At 46.4% G+C, this 17,083-nt stretch overlaps 1 long non-coding RNA gene across 1 annotated transcript; it reads left to right on the top strand.

The window, feature by feature from the left end:
- The first annotated feature begins 12,516 nt into the window (after positions 1–12,516).
- On the top strand, positions 12,517–15,797 carry LOC139083205 (uncharacterized). The gene is made up of 3 exons (XR_011539744.1): positions 12,517–12,942; positions 13,168–13,639; positions 15,091–15,797. It is a non-coding gene; the product is annotated as an uncharacterized lncRNA (long non-coding RNA).
- Positions 15,798–17,083: the final 1,286 nt, after the last annotated feature.

Below are 17,083 nucleotides of genomic sequence, written 5' to 3' on the forward strand. Positions count from 1 at the left end.
AAGTAGAGAGAATAGGATAATGAAACCCCACATACCTAATACATCAACATGTGGCCATGTCATCTCATTTCTACCTCTCACACACTGCCCCACTACCCCCTGGATTATTTTAAAGCAAAACTAGACATCCAGCCGCTTCATCCATGAATCCCTTCTGAAGGAGGAGGTTTTCACATGGACTTGGAGAAAGGTTGGGCCTCGGTTGGGTGGAGGGAAGCAGCGTGGCTTCCTAAGTGGGAATGGAAGCACAAGGGAAGCCTGGGCAGGAAATGAACACTGTATACACAGAATCAGAGGAAACTATTCTGGATGGAGAGAAGGTTGGACAGATCAGGTGGAAATGATTACAAAGGGTTTCAAATGCCATCCTGAGGATATGGCTTCTTGCAGAGAAGCTGTAGTTAGACATTCATACAAGGTTGTTAAGTGTGATGTGAGTGAAGCGGTGTTTGAGTGAGAACCATCTGGGTGGGAGTGGGCCCTGGGGACCCAAGGAACAAAATGAAAGAGGGCTCATTATTATAATCCTCCCCAGCAGGGCCAGGCCATGTGGTGATGGTAGAAATGGAGGGAGGGATGGGCTAGGATGCATTTTAAAGGTTGAAAGGAGAGAATTCATTGCCTGGCTCCATAGAGTGGTTAAGGAAAGAATAAGAGATGGCTACAAGGCTCCACATCTGGGAAGCTGGGGGACTGGAAGTGTCATTCACAAAGTCAAAGACAATGGGAGCGAGAATCTCTTTGGGGATTATAAACTTGATTTTGGATTTAATAATGGGATATCCAAATACAAATTTCTAGGAGTCTATTGACTTATAGAACTTGGGTGAAAATGATAAGATGTCCGTTTATCCAACTCAAATGGATAGTTGAGGTCAGCTAGTCTTTATTAGTTTTATGCACAGAGAAGGAAAGGGAAAGAGGGAGAGAGGATGGGAAGAGAGAGGAAGGAAAAGGGAAGGGAGGAGAGAACAGGGGAAGGTGGGGCGAGGAGGAGAGAGAAAAGGAGAGAAAAAGAGCAAGTCAGGAAGAAGAGAAGTCGTGGCTAAGACAGAAGACTGGGTAAAAGTACCAGGATGGTGAAATAATCTCAGAAGACCAAGAGGAGCTCCTTTCTAAAAAGAGAAATTTTGGTCTTTAGTGAGACTGGCGGTTGGAAAAGCCCACTGAATATGCATGAGGTCATGTACTGCACATTCATGACATTCACAAGGCCACATTCAATCTGCTGACCCTGAGGGCAGAGCACAAGGCTCTCTTGTTCCCCCTGGTCCTGGCCTCGGAGAGAAGGAGCCGTCTGTGCTGGGAGAGTTTTAATTCTTGAATCAGGCTAGTTATTAGCTGCGTTGTGAAAATAGGCTAGTTTTCAGAAACTGGAGAATTCATTTCTGCTTATAGTCACTGTAGTAAGTAGATGGTGGGTAACAGGCTTGGGAGAAAAATGGTCCCCAATTTGGGGTCAGGGGTGAAGGGGCAAAGCCAGGACTCACCAGTGAAGAACCAGCCTGGTTCTTCCAACCACCGGGTGTGGAAGGAATGAGTTGTACCTCAACCGGCACAATTTGGGTGCCTCCTTCAGTGATGTCAGGAAAATAAGTCCCGTATGTCACCATGTAAGACAAACTGAAGTCCTACAAATCCCATTAGTCATGGGAAATTTCACCATGGAGTGGATTAGGTGGCACTATGAATACAGAGAGATGGCAGGCAGTTCTTTTTTTTTTTTTTTTTGAGGAAGATTAGCCCTGAGCTAACTGCTGCCAATCCTCCTCTTTTTGCTGAGGAAGGCTGGCCTTAAGCTAACATCCATGCCCAGCTTCCTCTGCTTTACACATGGGACACCTACCACAGCATGGCTTTTTGCCAAGTGGTGCCATGTCCGCACCCGGGATCTGAACTGGCGAACCCCAGGCTGCCGAGAAGTGGAACGTGCGAACTTAACCGCTGCACCACCGGGCTGGCCCTGGCAGGCAGTTCTAAAACGAGTGTCAGGGAATTGGGATTCACTTGCACGTTTCCAGAATCACGTGGAAGAAAGGTGTCCAGCTTCTAGAAAGCTGGTAGCAAGAATACATAGAGAAATGGAACTACGTAGAGGACGTGGTTAGTTCATCAGATTATTTTGTTCATTTAAATTTTCTTTTGGAAATATCCAGTTCCCTTTTTTCCTTATTCTATGTTTACCAAGATTTACTTTCCCTATTGTTTTTTAAACTATGCTTATTTAGAGATAAATTAGATTTTAACTATTAATTTAATTTATAATTATTTTATTAATTATTCCTGAAGAATTTATCTTTTTCTTTATTTTGTAAAACTTTATTGATAGAAAATGTCAAACGTAGAAGTGGAAAGAATAGTATAATGAACTCCCATGTACCTAAGCGCAAATTTATCAGTAGTTTTAAAAAACTATTCTCCTTTCTTTCTTTCTTTCTCATTCTTTTTTAATTTCTTCCTGGAGCATTTTAGAGCAAATCTCAGACATCATATTAACTCACCTGGAAATACTTCAACATGCATCTATCTTTTATTGATAAGAGCTTTAAAAAATGGCAATCATGCCATTTTGATAATAATACAACTAAAATTAATTCCTTTATGTAAGTGAATACTAAGTCTATATTCAATGTATTTTTGAGCGATGAGTTGGTGCCTAGTGACTTCCAAAGATGATCAATGGCATATTTTTAAAATCCCTATAAACTCATGAGCTTTTAGATATCTGATATGTTCTAATTCTTTTTTAATGCTCAAATTGCTGCATCTTCATCCAGCGGGAGCCTCTTAAGTTGGCTTTGTGTCCTTTTGGTGCAACCCTGTTTGTTCTGAAAGATTTTCTTGCTTCTTCTTTGACATAAAACAACGTCCCAGCCTCACCTCTTAATTTCCTGCGCTAGAGGTGGAGTCAGGCCTTTTCTCAGAGCTCTGGTTCCTCTGGTGGGGGTGGTGCGCAGGACCACGATGGGAACTCCCGCTGTGCTGGTTGATACTGCACTGTCGTTGCTTCCAGGCCTTTTCAAGAGACAGAGCAGCGAAATTTGTGTTTTTTAATTTACTTTAAGAGAAAAAAAAAATGAGTTCATACTGATATTTCCTAATCAAATGTGAGATTATGGGATTTTTACTTAACTTCTTTGATTTTATACTCATTTCAATAATCGTACTGTTATTAGTAATACTGATGTTTTAGTATCTCTTATTTTTGAATCAACAGCCAAGGTTTACTAGGTATTTAAGAAAACCTGAATAGTGAAAATGGAAACAATAAAAGGAATGAAAGAAAACATCAATGCAAAACGGAACTATGATTAATATCCTCAAAGACATAAGAGACGATATTGCCTCCACGACGGAATTACTGCAAAGAAGTTTTAACTTATGTTAAATGTGTTGTATACTGAAGCTAATAAGTAATTATGTTGATGTCATAGAAACTGAACTATTCAGCAAAGAAGAAACAAGATACAAATGTAAAATCAAATAAGTAAAGCCCTGTAATCATGAATTTAAATTGGAAATATCAATAGGAATTCAGTTTTTCTCCTTTTCCAAAGTATATATTTTTTTACTGTTTTCGCTGAAAAATCCACAAAACAATGACAATTCAGTAGAAAGAATACCCCTCATGCCTAGATGGCTGTCTCTCAACCATTCCCCCATGAAAAGGAGCTGGGATCCTTGGGAAAATCCCGCAAGGATGCAATAAGCCAAGTGGAGGATATGGGAACTTCCACAGAAACTTATGACCAAATTTCTGCTACAAATAAATGGCATAAGCAGAGAGAGGAAAAAATCCACATTGTGTGTGGATCTTGTGGTATAATAAGAAATATATTTGTTCTTTGTCCATGATTATATGATATTAAAAGTTACTAATTTTATTATATCTGATAATAGTATTATTAAAAAAAAGTCCTTATCTGCTAGCAATATATTCCGAAGTTTTTACAGTTGAAATGATATGATATTTGGGAATGCTTTAATATACTCTTGGGAAAAAGTGGAGGAGGAGTAAGTGAAAGAAATTTGGCAAAATAAATATTGAAGCTAGGTGGTGCGGGCTCAACATACTACCCTCTCGATTTTTTTTGTACGTTTGAAAATGACCTTAATAAAAAAGATTTCTTAAAAAAAGACTATTTAGAAACACTAAAGAAGACTCAAATGGAGAGATATAAGGATGCTTAAAAAGTAATTAATTAGATTAATTAAAGGAGTAGGAGAAAGCAAGAGAGAATCCAGCCCGAATCCGTGTCTCAGGGTCCAGCAAGCAGCAGGGCAGAAGGGCACCCCCGAAGTTTCCACGCTCGCCCTTCCCCCCGCCTCGGGGAGGTCGGGACCTGGCCTGGCTCCAGACATCCCCTGGCACTCAGGCCCCCTCGCCTCTGGCCTGCTGGTGGGAACCCCTTCTGCAGCTGGCTGCAGCTGCAGCCCCATAGCTCACAGAGCCCTTTTGGAGACGCGTGAGTAGCTGGTCACATTCTCCACATTTTTATGCAGATGACATTGCCAGGGTGGAGGCTGGGGGCTGGGGGTGGCGGCGGATTAGGAAATCACCAGGGCAGCTCAGGAAAAAGGCCTCCCCGAGGAGCCCCGCAGGAAACCAGCACAAACTCGTGTCCCTTCTGGTGTGTTCCCTCGCCACGATGGTGAGCTGCTGGGTCAGGCTGCAGGGTCCCCTCCTCCAGCTGCAGATCCCCTTCTGCCACCTCCCCACAGCTGTTGTGTCTCCCTCTGCCCCCTGCTGCAGGGTCCTCTGCTGCAGGGGGACCGTCCCATCTCGAGAATTCCCGGTGTTTCCTGGCGGCCAGTAGTGATTCATTTTTATCCCCTTGAATCTTCTTCGTGGCCAGAGCATTGTTTCCCATATCCTTCCCGCCCCCAGGAAAGAACAAAAGGCTGCGTCTACTCAGGACCGTCACTGCCCATACATGGCCGGGGCCAAGGGCTCCTCCAGCTCCCGTAGCTTCCACGGAACGTTTTGAGATGGACGCTGACGGTCGGGTACATTTGCTTTCCTGCTGCAGTGAGATGTGTTGTGTGACTCATCTGTTCCCTGAGATTTCCAGTTATAGTCATGAAATCTGGCTGTACCCCCGTGCAAACGCTCATGTTTATAAGAAGTAACTAAGTGCTCTGCCACATTTTCAGAGCTAAAGCTATGTTTCCTGTCCCATGAGTTTGTAAACTCAGCAAAATAAAGCTTTCTGTTGCAAGTCAGCCATGCTTGAGAAGTCGGAATAGTTGAAATAAGTGCTAAATAAGGCAGGTTTGAGTAAGTTCTAACTCAAGAATTTCATCTTCTCACTTCTACCTCAAACTATGGCCACATCTACGGGACTTTCAGCAGTGTTTTATTTTGCCTTGTGATCTCAAACAGAGCCACACTCAAGTTTTAGCAAATCTGAAGGATGAAAAAGTGACCTAAGCCACCCAGAATTAGATTTGCAGCAGAGGGCAAATGGGACTCTCAGAATCACAGAGTTAGGGGCAGACAGACTGTGGCTGGCGTTTGCTGTCTCCGTTCACAGGCGAGAAAATTAAAGTCCAAAGAGAGTTGTGTTTTGCCTAAGGTCACAGAGATGGCAAGTGAAACCAAGTTCGAAACCAGGTTTGCCACAAAAGGCCCCAAACCCCTGCCTCACTCAAGTCCACTTCTGAAGCGTCCTCCTTCCTGGTCCCCACCTCCTCGCTGGTCTCTCTCGTCCCTTCCCCGTCCTCATACTGCCACCTGCCATGGCCCCCTCCCCTGCCGCATGCCTCCGGCTGTGTCTCTCCTGGCTCAGACTGCTCAGTGGTCATGGCTGTCCCCAGTGGCACTTCCATCACATCACACTGCCCTCACGCGCCCCTCCCAGACCACGCGGAAGAGTCGCTGCCCCCGAAGCAAGCTCTGTGTTTACCTGCGTCTTTTTCCACACATTTTCTCCACCCAGAAGATTATTCCTCTTTATCTTTACCAGGCAAGATCCTCCTACCTTTGAGAGGCCCAGTTCAGATGCCACTTCCTCCACAAACCCTGCATCGACTCTCCTAAGTGAACCCCATTTCTCCCCTCTTGGTCTCCCTGCACTGTATACTGTGGGCTTCTACTTTACGCTTCCATCTCGCATAATGAGATTAACCATAGTTAATTATGAGCATTCTGCTCCTTCCTCCTGGATTATAAACTGTTTTAAGCCAAAGACCAGATCTCGTTTATGGCCCCAGCAGAGTTATTTGCTCAGAGTAAACATCAAAAAAATTTTATTAAATTGGGTTAAAATCCGTTATCTTTGGAAATCCAATAGCATGCAGACATGCAATTCTAAAGAGCTGAAATTAAGTATTTTATATGTTTCTACCCTTGACGTTATTAGGATACTGAAAGACATTTCTATCTCCCACAATGTGTCATGGATAAATATAGGGAGGATTATTTTTCCTTTGTTATTTCTTTAGATCTTGCTCAATAAAAAGTTCAACTAAACGTACGTTTGTTGAACACTTAACAAGCATTGCCAATCATCCCTCTCCGCGGTTAAAGAAAGTTACAGAAAGACGAACAACTTTAGGAACTAGACTTGATAGGAATCAGAAGATTGTGGGTCTAATTCAGGCTATACCAAATTTCTGTCAGAGTGACCTTGGACAAATCCTTTAATCCCTATTCATCTTCCTGTTCATTCATTCACTATCAGTAAAAAGGACTATCATAAAAGGTGGGTTCCTTTGTGGACACGGATGTCACCCAGGTCCAATAGGTTTGTAGACCAATTCTGCAAATGTTTATGGTATGAATTAAAGCAGTGGTTCCCGAAGGGTAGCCCTCAGACCATAGCTTCTACTGGGAACTTGGTAGAAATGCACATTCTCGGGCCCACTCTAAAATGACTGAATCAGAAACACTGGCTCCTTGGTTTGGGGAGACTGGGTTCTGGTGCCTCCTGGTCTCCACGTGGAAGGTGGTGCTGGTCCTGTGGGAGGCTGTGCAGGGGTACTTCTGCTCCATCCTCCCAGCTCGTTTTCCAGGCACCTAGAGGGATCTCGCACAGCACTTTTAAGCAATTCTGCTTTGGACCGCGCCACACGCCAATAACACCCAGCCTGCTTTCCTCACAGAGGTAGGGTCTGAGGCTCCACGGACATCTGATTATGAAACTGCTTTGACCATTTGATCATACAAATGCTAACACTGTTGAAGCTGCCACGTCTTTAGGGGAGGAGTTGTATAAATGAGGAAACTGAGTAAATGGAAGAGACGCTGATGACAGATGACGTCAACCACTCTCAGCCTTGAAGAAATTGCCATTTGATTGCACACACTGCTTCCTTCCTTTGATTTTATCCTCTTGCCTGTTTATACTTGAAACAAAGATACAACAAGTGGGGAGAGTGCAGACACAGCAGCTTAAAAGGAAGCCGGGTGCCCATGACCAGGATACGGCCACTTCACTCGCCTGGCAGAGATTAAAAACAGCACCTCTGAGGTTTCCACTGGAAGAGGTGCTGCCTTTGACTCAAGCAAACATGAATCTCCTACGCCCACAACTCCCGCCACTTGAATAAGGATCTGAACCGTCTGCATGTAGTTCAGAGCCCTCATCCGCCACACACGAGAATCCCCCTCTGCAGTCCTGCCTCAGCGGGACAGACGCGGTGTTTGCTAAATGCCGAATTGGTTGGCTTCTTCCATTTCTTGCCTCCCTCCTCTAACAGGCGGCCTGTGGAGAACGACGTTCCAGAAGGAGCATTTAGTAGCTCAGCAGATGGCCTTGAATCATAAAGTCCAAGTCTTAGTTAGGCTCCTGCTATTTACTATCCGCCGGTGGGTAAATCTCGTCTTGACCTCATTTTCCTCAGGGTATTTGAGTGGACCCTGTGGTATTTGTGAGCTATAAAACAGTTACAATATAAGGTGATATTGTCATACTGCTGTTAGCAAAGCATAGACAGCCGAGTAAAATTATCTTGGTCGAGATCTTTTGTTTTCTAAAGAAGAGAGTGTGCAGATGAAGGAGAAAGCGTGTTTATCTGTAGTGATAGAAGGACAAGACGTCCACATCCTTGATCATCTATTCAAAACACGGTGGCGTTAGTGGTTAGCGGTTGTCGGCGTCCCGTGTCTGCTCGGCACCGTCTGTGGTGACATATTGCTTAGGTCGAAGTATGTGGAGAAAATCCATACAGAGAAGCGGTTGGAAACGGGAGCGGTGTCGCAACAGCTTCTCAGATACGCTTGTGGCTGTGGATCCTTGACAGTTCACCAAATACCAAAACTAGTTTATTAGGGATTAGTGATAATATGGGATCTGAGACCAAATCAGTGAGCTCTTCGTGCTTGGTTACAGTGAAACCCGTTGATCTATCTTGCGCTTTGAATAGATCTTTCAGTCAGGCGTAGGGCGAAATAGTGGTTCACTGAGTTACACAGATCTTCAAAACCTTGACGCGTTTCATTGTACAATTTCAAAAATACGAAATTCATTAATATCACCATCAAATTCATCAAAAAAGTAACAACTTCGAATATAGGGAACTTGCAAAGCTCACTGTGATAGATACAAGTTTTCCCGATTTCTAATTTTCACTTGAAAGCTCAAATTTTATCATTGGCAGAAATACTGTTAGTTGTTTTCCTTAAAGGGACAAGCTCACTTTATTTTTGAGAAAATATCTGCCAAATACTGAAGTCTGAGAAACCATAATTCTCTTGGCCAGACTTTCTTTCTTAAACGAAAAATGGTATTCCACAAGAAGGGAATCTTGTTCAGGTTGCACAAATGTTTTCCTTCCAGTGACCGTCCTCCACCTTCTGACACAGCAGAGCCTCACGTGGGCTCCCATTTTGTCACACTGCGTGTTAAAACGAGGCGAGCTCAAGGGTCGAGATTTAATAAAATGAATCACTTCACTGCTTGATTAAGGACACTCAGGTGAAACGCACATTTTTTAATTGCAGATTTTTGGTGGTGAAGAATACATCAACTGCCAACAATAGTTTGGTGCCAGCATCTTGATTCATGGTGAGATGCCAGCAGTTTTAATCTCCATCATTTCTGGGCTGTTGGTACAGATAACAACCCAGAGAAAATTTTAGGCCAATTCTGTCTTGGTAGCAGCGTGAAGATAGTTTGATTTCATGGGCTGCCTGAAAGGATCTCAGGACCCCCAGGATCTGGGAGCCACGTTTTGAGAATCATGGCTCTAGATAGCCTTCCTGCCTCGGGGATGGCCCTGTAATTCCCTCTAAGGCCCCTCGTGAAGAGCGAGCCTGAACCAGATCACACAGAGACGCTGGAAAAGAACCAGGGAGGCCAGCAGCGCTTCCACAAGGGTCCTTCAGAGGGAAACTCTTGTCCTCTCCTGCTCCCTGGCGGTCACCATCAATCACAGCAGGTAGCACGGCAGGACCTTCGCAGAATGGCTTCCTGGCTGATGTGGCGGTAGTGTTCTTGACAGCCACGCTTCCTGCAGCCACTTTTAGATCTAAGTGTGTTTGATTCTTTAGTGACTGGCACCCAGGACAATGAACTGCTATCGTGATAAAACCCGAGGATAAAATCTCTGGTGACAATCGCTGGTGTCACTTACATGTGAGGTGTTCCTGCCGCCAGTCTCCCAGCAGCCCCAGGGCTCAGCTGCTGGCTGACCTGTCCACTGAGGAACAAACTACAATCCCAGAGTGTTCTCTTGATTTTCTATCCAGAAAGCAATCTTTTTAAAAAACTGCTCCGAGGGTCCTCACGTATCATAAAGTAGGCAGACCGGGATTAAAGGCTGTCCCTGTGCCTCATTCTCTTTTCACTGAGTCTCATGAAGAAAGACAAAGTCCGCATACAGAGGCTCCAAGGACGGCCTCTTCACACTTCAGACGCAGATATCGGAGACTGACCGGGAGACCAGGGTTACGGGAGGTGTCCCCATGGTGGCAAGCTGGTGCCCCAGTGGAGACCTGAGGGGAGGGGACAGGCAGGGGACAGGCGGGAGAGAAGCAGAGCCCTGCCTCTCATCCTCTCCCCTCTTACCAAGCCACCGCGTGGCGAGGTGACAGGAAAGGGCAGGGGGAGCTGCGTGCACACAGCTCAGAGAAGACGGAGAGAGAAGGGAAGAGATGCCACGGGGTCAGGTGTGGAGGGGCCGTCTCCTCATGGTCTCCCGGCCCTTCCTGCAGGCTGTCCACACAGAAGGAGCTGAAGGCCATGGGGACTGTGCCTAACAGACCACTCGGAGCCTGTGTGGCTCAGCCTGGGAGCTGGGATGAAATAGTGGGAGCTGGGAGGCCGACAACTGGAGTCGTTTGTCACAGCCTCTGATCCAGTCTGCCCAACGTCAAAGGCAGCCGAGAGGTTAGGGGCAAAGCCAAGTCTTTACTGGTCTCCCTCTGGGCCCTGCATGCTCTCCCAACACATCTCCAGGCTCCAGCCCACCTCGGAATGTTCTAGCAAACAGCTTGCCAGCCCGACCACCCATCAGGTCTCATCCGGACGTCTCTGACCGCCCAGGACGTGGCCACTGCTCCCGGCACCTGCGCTCACTGAGGTTTACACTCATCGCCCCTATGCTGCCACCTAGCTGCCCTGTCTCCGCCAAGCTGCACGCCTGTGTTGTATTCCTGGCTTCCCATGCGGCGTCTGCAGACGGCAGGCCAACCTCGAGACATCAGAGAGTTCTAGGGTCCAGCTTCGACTGTGAACTCTTGGGTCACCTGAACGTACTTCCTTCTGAGGAATTCTTCTCATGCCCCAGACACAGCTCAGCACTGCCCTCTTGCCCTCTTGCAGTCTTCCTTCCCTGATGCACCCATCCCGCGAACACTTGGTCCTGCCTCTGTGGCTGTGGTCCATTGTCTGTGCTGATGGTGGTGCGTATCTCACTGGCCTGCAGGAGATTCAGCTCACGGTGTGTGCGTCTTCCCCACTGGAGTTCACGCCACGTGAAGGCCCTCCCAGCCCTGTTCCCTCGTAATTACCTGACATAGAAGTCACTGTAAAAGGGGCATTAATTTCACGCCTCCCAGGAGAGAAAACCAAGTTTTCCTCTTGGAAATGAAGACTTTGGTGTGACCGACAGAGGCATGGCTCAGGCAGGAATGTAATGTAAAGCACCACTTTTGACTGTAACTCTCAAAAAGGATTTGACTCAAAAAAGTCATTTAGGGGCATGCCTGGTGTACTGGTTAAGTTCACATGTTCCACTTTGGTGGCCTGGGGTTCATGGGTTCAGATCCCAGGCGCGGACCTACCCACAGCTCATCAGCCATGCTCTGGAGGCATCCCACATACAAAATAGAGGAAGATCGGCACAGATGTTAGCTCAGGGACAATCTTCCTCACCAAAGAAAGAGAAAAAAGTCATTTAAAGTGAATTTTGCTGAAGTAACCTATTTATTCACTGACTTTCATCGTAATGCCAAAGAAGCATTCAGAGCCCAAGGGGAATTGGAGGCCTGCTGCGGTAGACACAGATATCACACACAGACAGATCCAGTGTGGATCCCACCTCTGCTCCTTATTCCTTGGACAAATTACTTAACCTAATAATTGTTGTCAGGCTGGCAGAGAGATCAGACATGAATGGAATAATTATTATTATTGTTCTGTAATCAGTGAGCAGACAAAAACATTCTGTAAGAAATAAAATATGTAATTGGGGTACATCCAGAAGTTAGGGATATACTCAAATGGCATTTATGACTGTTATTATCCTTTACAATTATTATTTACAGTGACTATTATTTTTATTATTTTTAAGACTCTTTTAGTTGCAAAGATGAGAAGCAAGTTCGAACAGGTTAAGCACAAAGAGAACTGTTAAGTCCCAAGTCCGGGGCGTCTGGGGTGTCTAGTTTCAGGCATGTAGGGCTGCAGAGGTTCAAGTCGTCCCTCGACAGCAGGAGGCAGAGGTTCAAGTCGTCCCTCCACAGCGGGAGGCAGAGGTTCAAGTCGTCCCTCCACAGCGGGAGGCAGAGGTTCAAGTCGTCCCTCCACAGCAGGAGGCAGAGGTTCAAGTCGTCTCCTCAGAGCTCTGACTCGCTCTCCACACCCAGGGCAGCCTTTCTCTGTAGCGGGTGTAAGAGGACCGTCAGCAGCCCTGCCCCTCATCCCATGAGCTTAGCAAATCCAGAGGGAAATAGAACCAAATCCTCATGACCTGGATGAGGAGAGACCAAGTGAGAACCCCATGCAATGGGGAGGGAGAAGGTCAGAACTCCAGGGATGAGGAGCGACAAGGTCAGAACCCCAGGGATAAACAGGGACCAGGTGAGAACCCCAGAGATGGGGAGGGACCAGATCAGAACCCCAGGGATGAGGAGGACCAGGTTAGACCCTCAGGAGATGGTGAGGGACCTCAGTTATTACCTCAGGCGATGAGAAGGGAACAGCCCAGAGCCCCAGGGATGGGGAGGGACCAAAGGGAAGCTGGGCAGTTTTATCAGAGAAAGAGAGAACAATTCTTTCCAGGCAAAAGCAGGAGATGCGTGCTCCAACCAGTCTGAATCAATTAGGTTTCATTGTTCTTTGTTTTCAAGGCATGCCCAGGATGTGCCACCTTCTTTCCCCCAGACCTCAGAGATCCCGACTCTTGATGCCTCTCCTAATAGACACATAATTTGCTTGAATTATGGTGATAATGACTAGCATATATTGGACTTGCCGTGTGCGGGTGCTGTGTAGGCTTTACATAGATTGACTCCTCTCACCTCCCCACTCCTCTGTGAGGAGGGCACCATCATCTCCTTGATTCGGATGGAGACAGACAGGCACTGAGGGTTAAGTCAGTTGCACATGGGGTGCAGTCGGGACTCTCCCCGGGATTCCTACAGAAGAGGCTACATCTGAACCACGACAGCACCTGCCCTGGACCACGCACACGTTACATCATCTACAGCGTATGCCTTTCTTTATGCCGCAGCCTCCAGCCCCTGCAGGGTGACTGAGCAGAGCAGATGCTGCCACTGTAAGTTAATCTGTAGTTAATAGAAGAGATGGCAAACTATCCTTTCCCTCCCAGTGGCAAATTCCTGCTGCCCCATCCCCTCGCAGCCCCCTGGCTTCCTCCCTCACCGTCTGGCTCTTCTCCCACCACAGCAACCACTTCCCGAGGGAACCACTTTTCTCAGTCCTCCATAGCCTCACCTCTGATTTCTGCAGCGTCTGGCACGTTCAACTCTATTTCTTACAGCCCTCAGGTTCCCACAGTCAGCCTTGCTCTGGTTCACATCCTGCCTCGCTGTGGCTGCTCCATCTCCCCGTGGCTCCTCCTTCCCCTCCTGCCTGTCTGGGAGGACGTCCCATTTCAGTTCCGGCTCCTTCGACTCATCCATCACTGTGTCTCTGAAGCCACAGCTCTGTTCTGGGGTCCTGGCAGATGACAGTGGTGACAAAGAGGAAGCTCCTAGGCCCTAGGGATGGGGCCCTCCTTCAGAGTTGCCCTCCTTGCCGAGAAGTGATGCCTGGCCCTGGGAAATGAACAGTGGCCTGGCCTGGTCAGGAAAGGCTGCAGCTCGTGGAACAGCCTGCAGACAAGCTACCCGGCTCCTGGTGGTCATTTCCACAGCAGGAAGCTGCCTGGGAGCCCTAAAGCCAGTGGGTCTTCAGGTCCTTCAAGATTTGCTGCCTCCTCACCCAGAACTGTGTGGTCCTGTGGCCTTTAGGTATGTCTGCTGCCTCCCTGCCTCTCCTCTCCACCTCTGTTTTATGGAGTGGAAAGAATAATGAAATCAAGACCAGAAATTCTGGGTCTGCGTTGGCTCTACCGCGAATGAACTCCCTCCATAGGCTTGTTTCTCATCAATGATATAAGAGGTGGGTCGTCTCGTCTCGAAGACCCTTTATCCCATGGTAAGGAGGCCTCACCACCTGTCTGCCTCAGGAATGGGGAGCCATTAGGGCAGACCTCCAGCAGCTCTTGGCCAAAGGATGAGGGAGTTTCGTGAGGTCCTCAATTGGAGGAGACAGTAAAGCTGGAACAGCATGTCTCTTTGGGGCCTAAAAGCTCTATAAGCACTTAGAGATCAAGGGTCTAAGGTCAACCAAAGAGCTATGGGGCCAGGGAAAAGCTTACTGTCAGCTCTGCCAGCAGCACACACCAGTGGAAGCAGTGGAACAGCTGAGCAAACACAATCACAACTTGCAAAGTTTGTAGGATAATGATTTATAAGAAGGAAACAGCCCACACCCCTGGGGTCTCTGTGCGTAGGATCTGTACCTGAGAATTTTATCCTGGATTATACTAAAGAACAACTGGAGTTTCAAAGTTTCTGCCAGTTCTTTGTTTCTTTCATGATAAAGTCATAAAGCAAATAATTCCTTGGTTAGTTGAGCCAAAAATGAATTCTTTTTTTTTTAGATTGGCGCCTGAGCTAACAACTGCTGCCAATCTTCTTTTTTTTCTTCTGCTTTCTCTCCTCAAAGCCCCCCAGTACATAGTTGTGTATTTCAGTTGTGGGTCCTTCTAGCTGTGCTATATGGGACGCCACCTCAGCATGGCCTGCTGAGCCGTGCCACATCTGTGCCCAGCATCCGAACCAGTGAAACCCTGGGCCGCAGAAGGAGAGTGCACAAACTTAACCACTTGCCCACAGGGCCGGTCCCCCAAAATGAATTCTTATACATGCCAAGTCAGGAGCAAACCTCGTTCAGAAAGGCAAGAGAGAGCTGGAACACTTTGCATGACTTTGGAAGTCATCCTCAGACACTGGGGAGAAAGATGGGGGTGGGAGGTGGGCAGTTCAAGTGACATCAGAAGAGGGTAGGTGGAGTCAAAGAGCAATTTTCTGGAGCAGGGATGGTAGATCAGTAAAAATTATCTTGCAGGGGCCGGCCCAGCGGTGTAGTGGTTAAGTTTGGTGTGCTCCACTTCTGCGGCCTGGCGTTCACGAGTTCAGATGCTGGGCGTGGACCTACATTACTCATCAAGGCAATGCTGTGGCTGTGACCCAGATACAAAAAATAGAGGAAGATGGGCACAGATGTTAGCTCAGGGTCAATCTTCCTCACCAAAAAAATTCTTGTAATAGTAATGTCTGATGCTCAATTGTTGTTTTCTTCCTTGAGCTGCAATTAACCTCCATTATCTCATTATTTTTGAAAATGGTTATAACAGGCAACAGTCAATGGAACTTTGGGGCAATGAAGAAAAACAGGTGGTGCCCACTGTGGAACAGAGTGGGTCTACAAGAAAAGACAGCAGCTGGAGAAGGGATAGTTGTGAACAAGAAGTGGTGGAGACTGGGAGAGAAAACGGAGGATGAGGTTGAAGACACAGGAGAGAGAGAAAAAGTAGTAGAGAAACAGCCCTGAGAAGCAGGGACCGGAACCCATGACATCAAGGAAGGGCTCACCTTGCCCAGGAGGAAGGCCCTCTCTTCCTTGGCCCCTGTCTCAGCAATTGGCACCACTAATCTGAATCCGCCCTCATTTCCAGGCTTCCACGTAGGGCATCCTATCTGGGCGAACCATTTTTCAGATTTTTTCACTATTGTCTGCCCTCTGCGCCTTAGTAAAATATGCCTGTCTTGTGTCCTAGTCCCTAAAGACTTTATCTGCTTTGCTTCTCATGATGCCAACCAGCTAAAAAACATAATACCCTAGGACACACTGTCCAACACGGTAGCCACTGGCTGCACGTGGCTACTGAGCACTTGAAATGTGGCTGGTCTGAGTTGAGGTGTGCCATAAATGCTTAATGCACACAGATTGTGAAGGTTTAGTGTGAAAAAAATGTAAAATATCTCAATAATATATGGATTAGTGTTGAAGTGATAATGTTTTGGATATATTGGTTTCAATAAAGTATATTATTAAAATTAATTTCACTTATTTCTTTTTACTTTTTAAGATATGGCTAATAGAAAATTTAAATTGTGTATGTTGCTCGCGTTAGCTTTCTCCTGGAAAGCAGCAGTCTAGACTACCGGGTAGTGGACTGGGCGCACAGCCACAGTGCCCACCAGACCATGGCCCCTCCTGTGGGAAACTGCTGGGGATATTCTTGAACCTGTGACCCCACCCCTCGCACCCCGGCCACTTCCTCCAGCAGCTTCCTGAGAAAGAGTGCATGATAGGTGACACTTTCAGTTTTTGCATAACCAGAAAATATCTTTATTTTACCCTCCACATTTGATTAATAGATAGATGAATATAACGTTTCACTCAGATTTGGAAAGCATCACCACGTGGCTGTTCGCCAGCACCTTGAAGGTCAATGCTGTTCTAACTTCCAACCCCAGGGTGCGCTGGTTGTTTTCCGTAGCTGTTTTCCCACCTGAAAGGCCCCCTCCGCTCTTTATCAGCGTGGGCGCTGTAGCTGCTGTGGTTTCTGTGTGTCTGTGCGTGCTGAACATTTTATGGGCCATTTCAATCAGGAAACTCATGTCCTTTTGTTCTCATGTACTTTGTTGATGCTTTCCTCCCTTTCATTTTCTCTTCTTTTTTCTCTGGATGTTGAAACTCCTTGATTGAGCTTTTATTTTTGTAGTTTTTGATTCTTATTGTCCATTTCTTTAACATTTTATTTTATATTCTGAAAAAAATTTTCAGCTTTATCTTTCAATCCATCTACTGAATGTTTACTATTCAGTACATTCCCATTCTCAAATTGTTTCTTCTTACGGCATCTATTTCTTAATTCACGGATGCGGTATCTTCTTTTGTCTTTCTGAAGATAGCAATTATAGATTGCTGTCTTTTAGTTTTCATCTGCTCTCTGCGTCTGTCTCCGTGTTTCTCCTGAGTTCTGAGTGGTTTGTGGCTCACATTTCTGCAGCTTGTCCCCAGCTCCCGTCCACTGTTTTCTATTCTCCAAATCTCTTCAGCAACATGTTGAAGTGGATCTTCAGTTTTACTATTTATCAGAATCTACTGTTTGGCATTGGGTTAGTCCTGGCCTTTGAAAGTCCCAAAAAGCTAATACTTTACAGCATACTTTCTGTCATCTGTGAAGCTGCGTGCAATCAATCGTCAGGGGACCGAGTTATCATTATATGAGACGAGGTCAACAACGTCAGTAACATGAATAAGGCTGGTCATCAAGACATTGTCAGTATCTGAACATTCACTTTAAAATATGTAGCTGTAACTTGAGGTAGAAAATTTCC

The sequence above is a fragment of the Equus przewalskii genome, chromosome 1 (genome assembly GCF_037783145.1).
Source record: "Equus przewalskii isolate Varuska chromosome 1, EquPr2, whole genome shotgun sequence".
Lineage (NCBI taxonomy): Eukaryota > Metazoa > Chordata > Mammalia > Perissodactyla > Equidae > Equus > Equus przewalskii.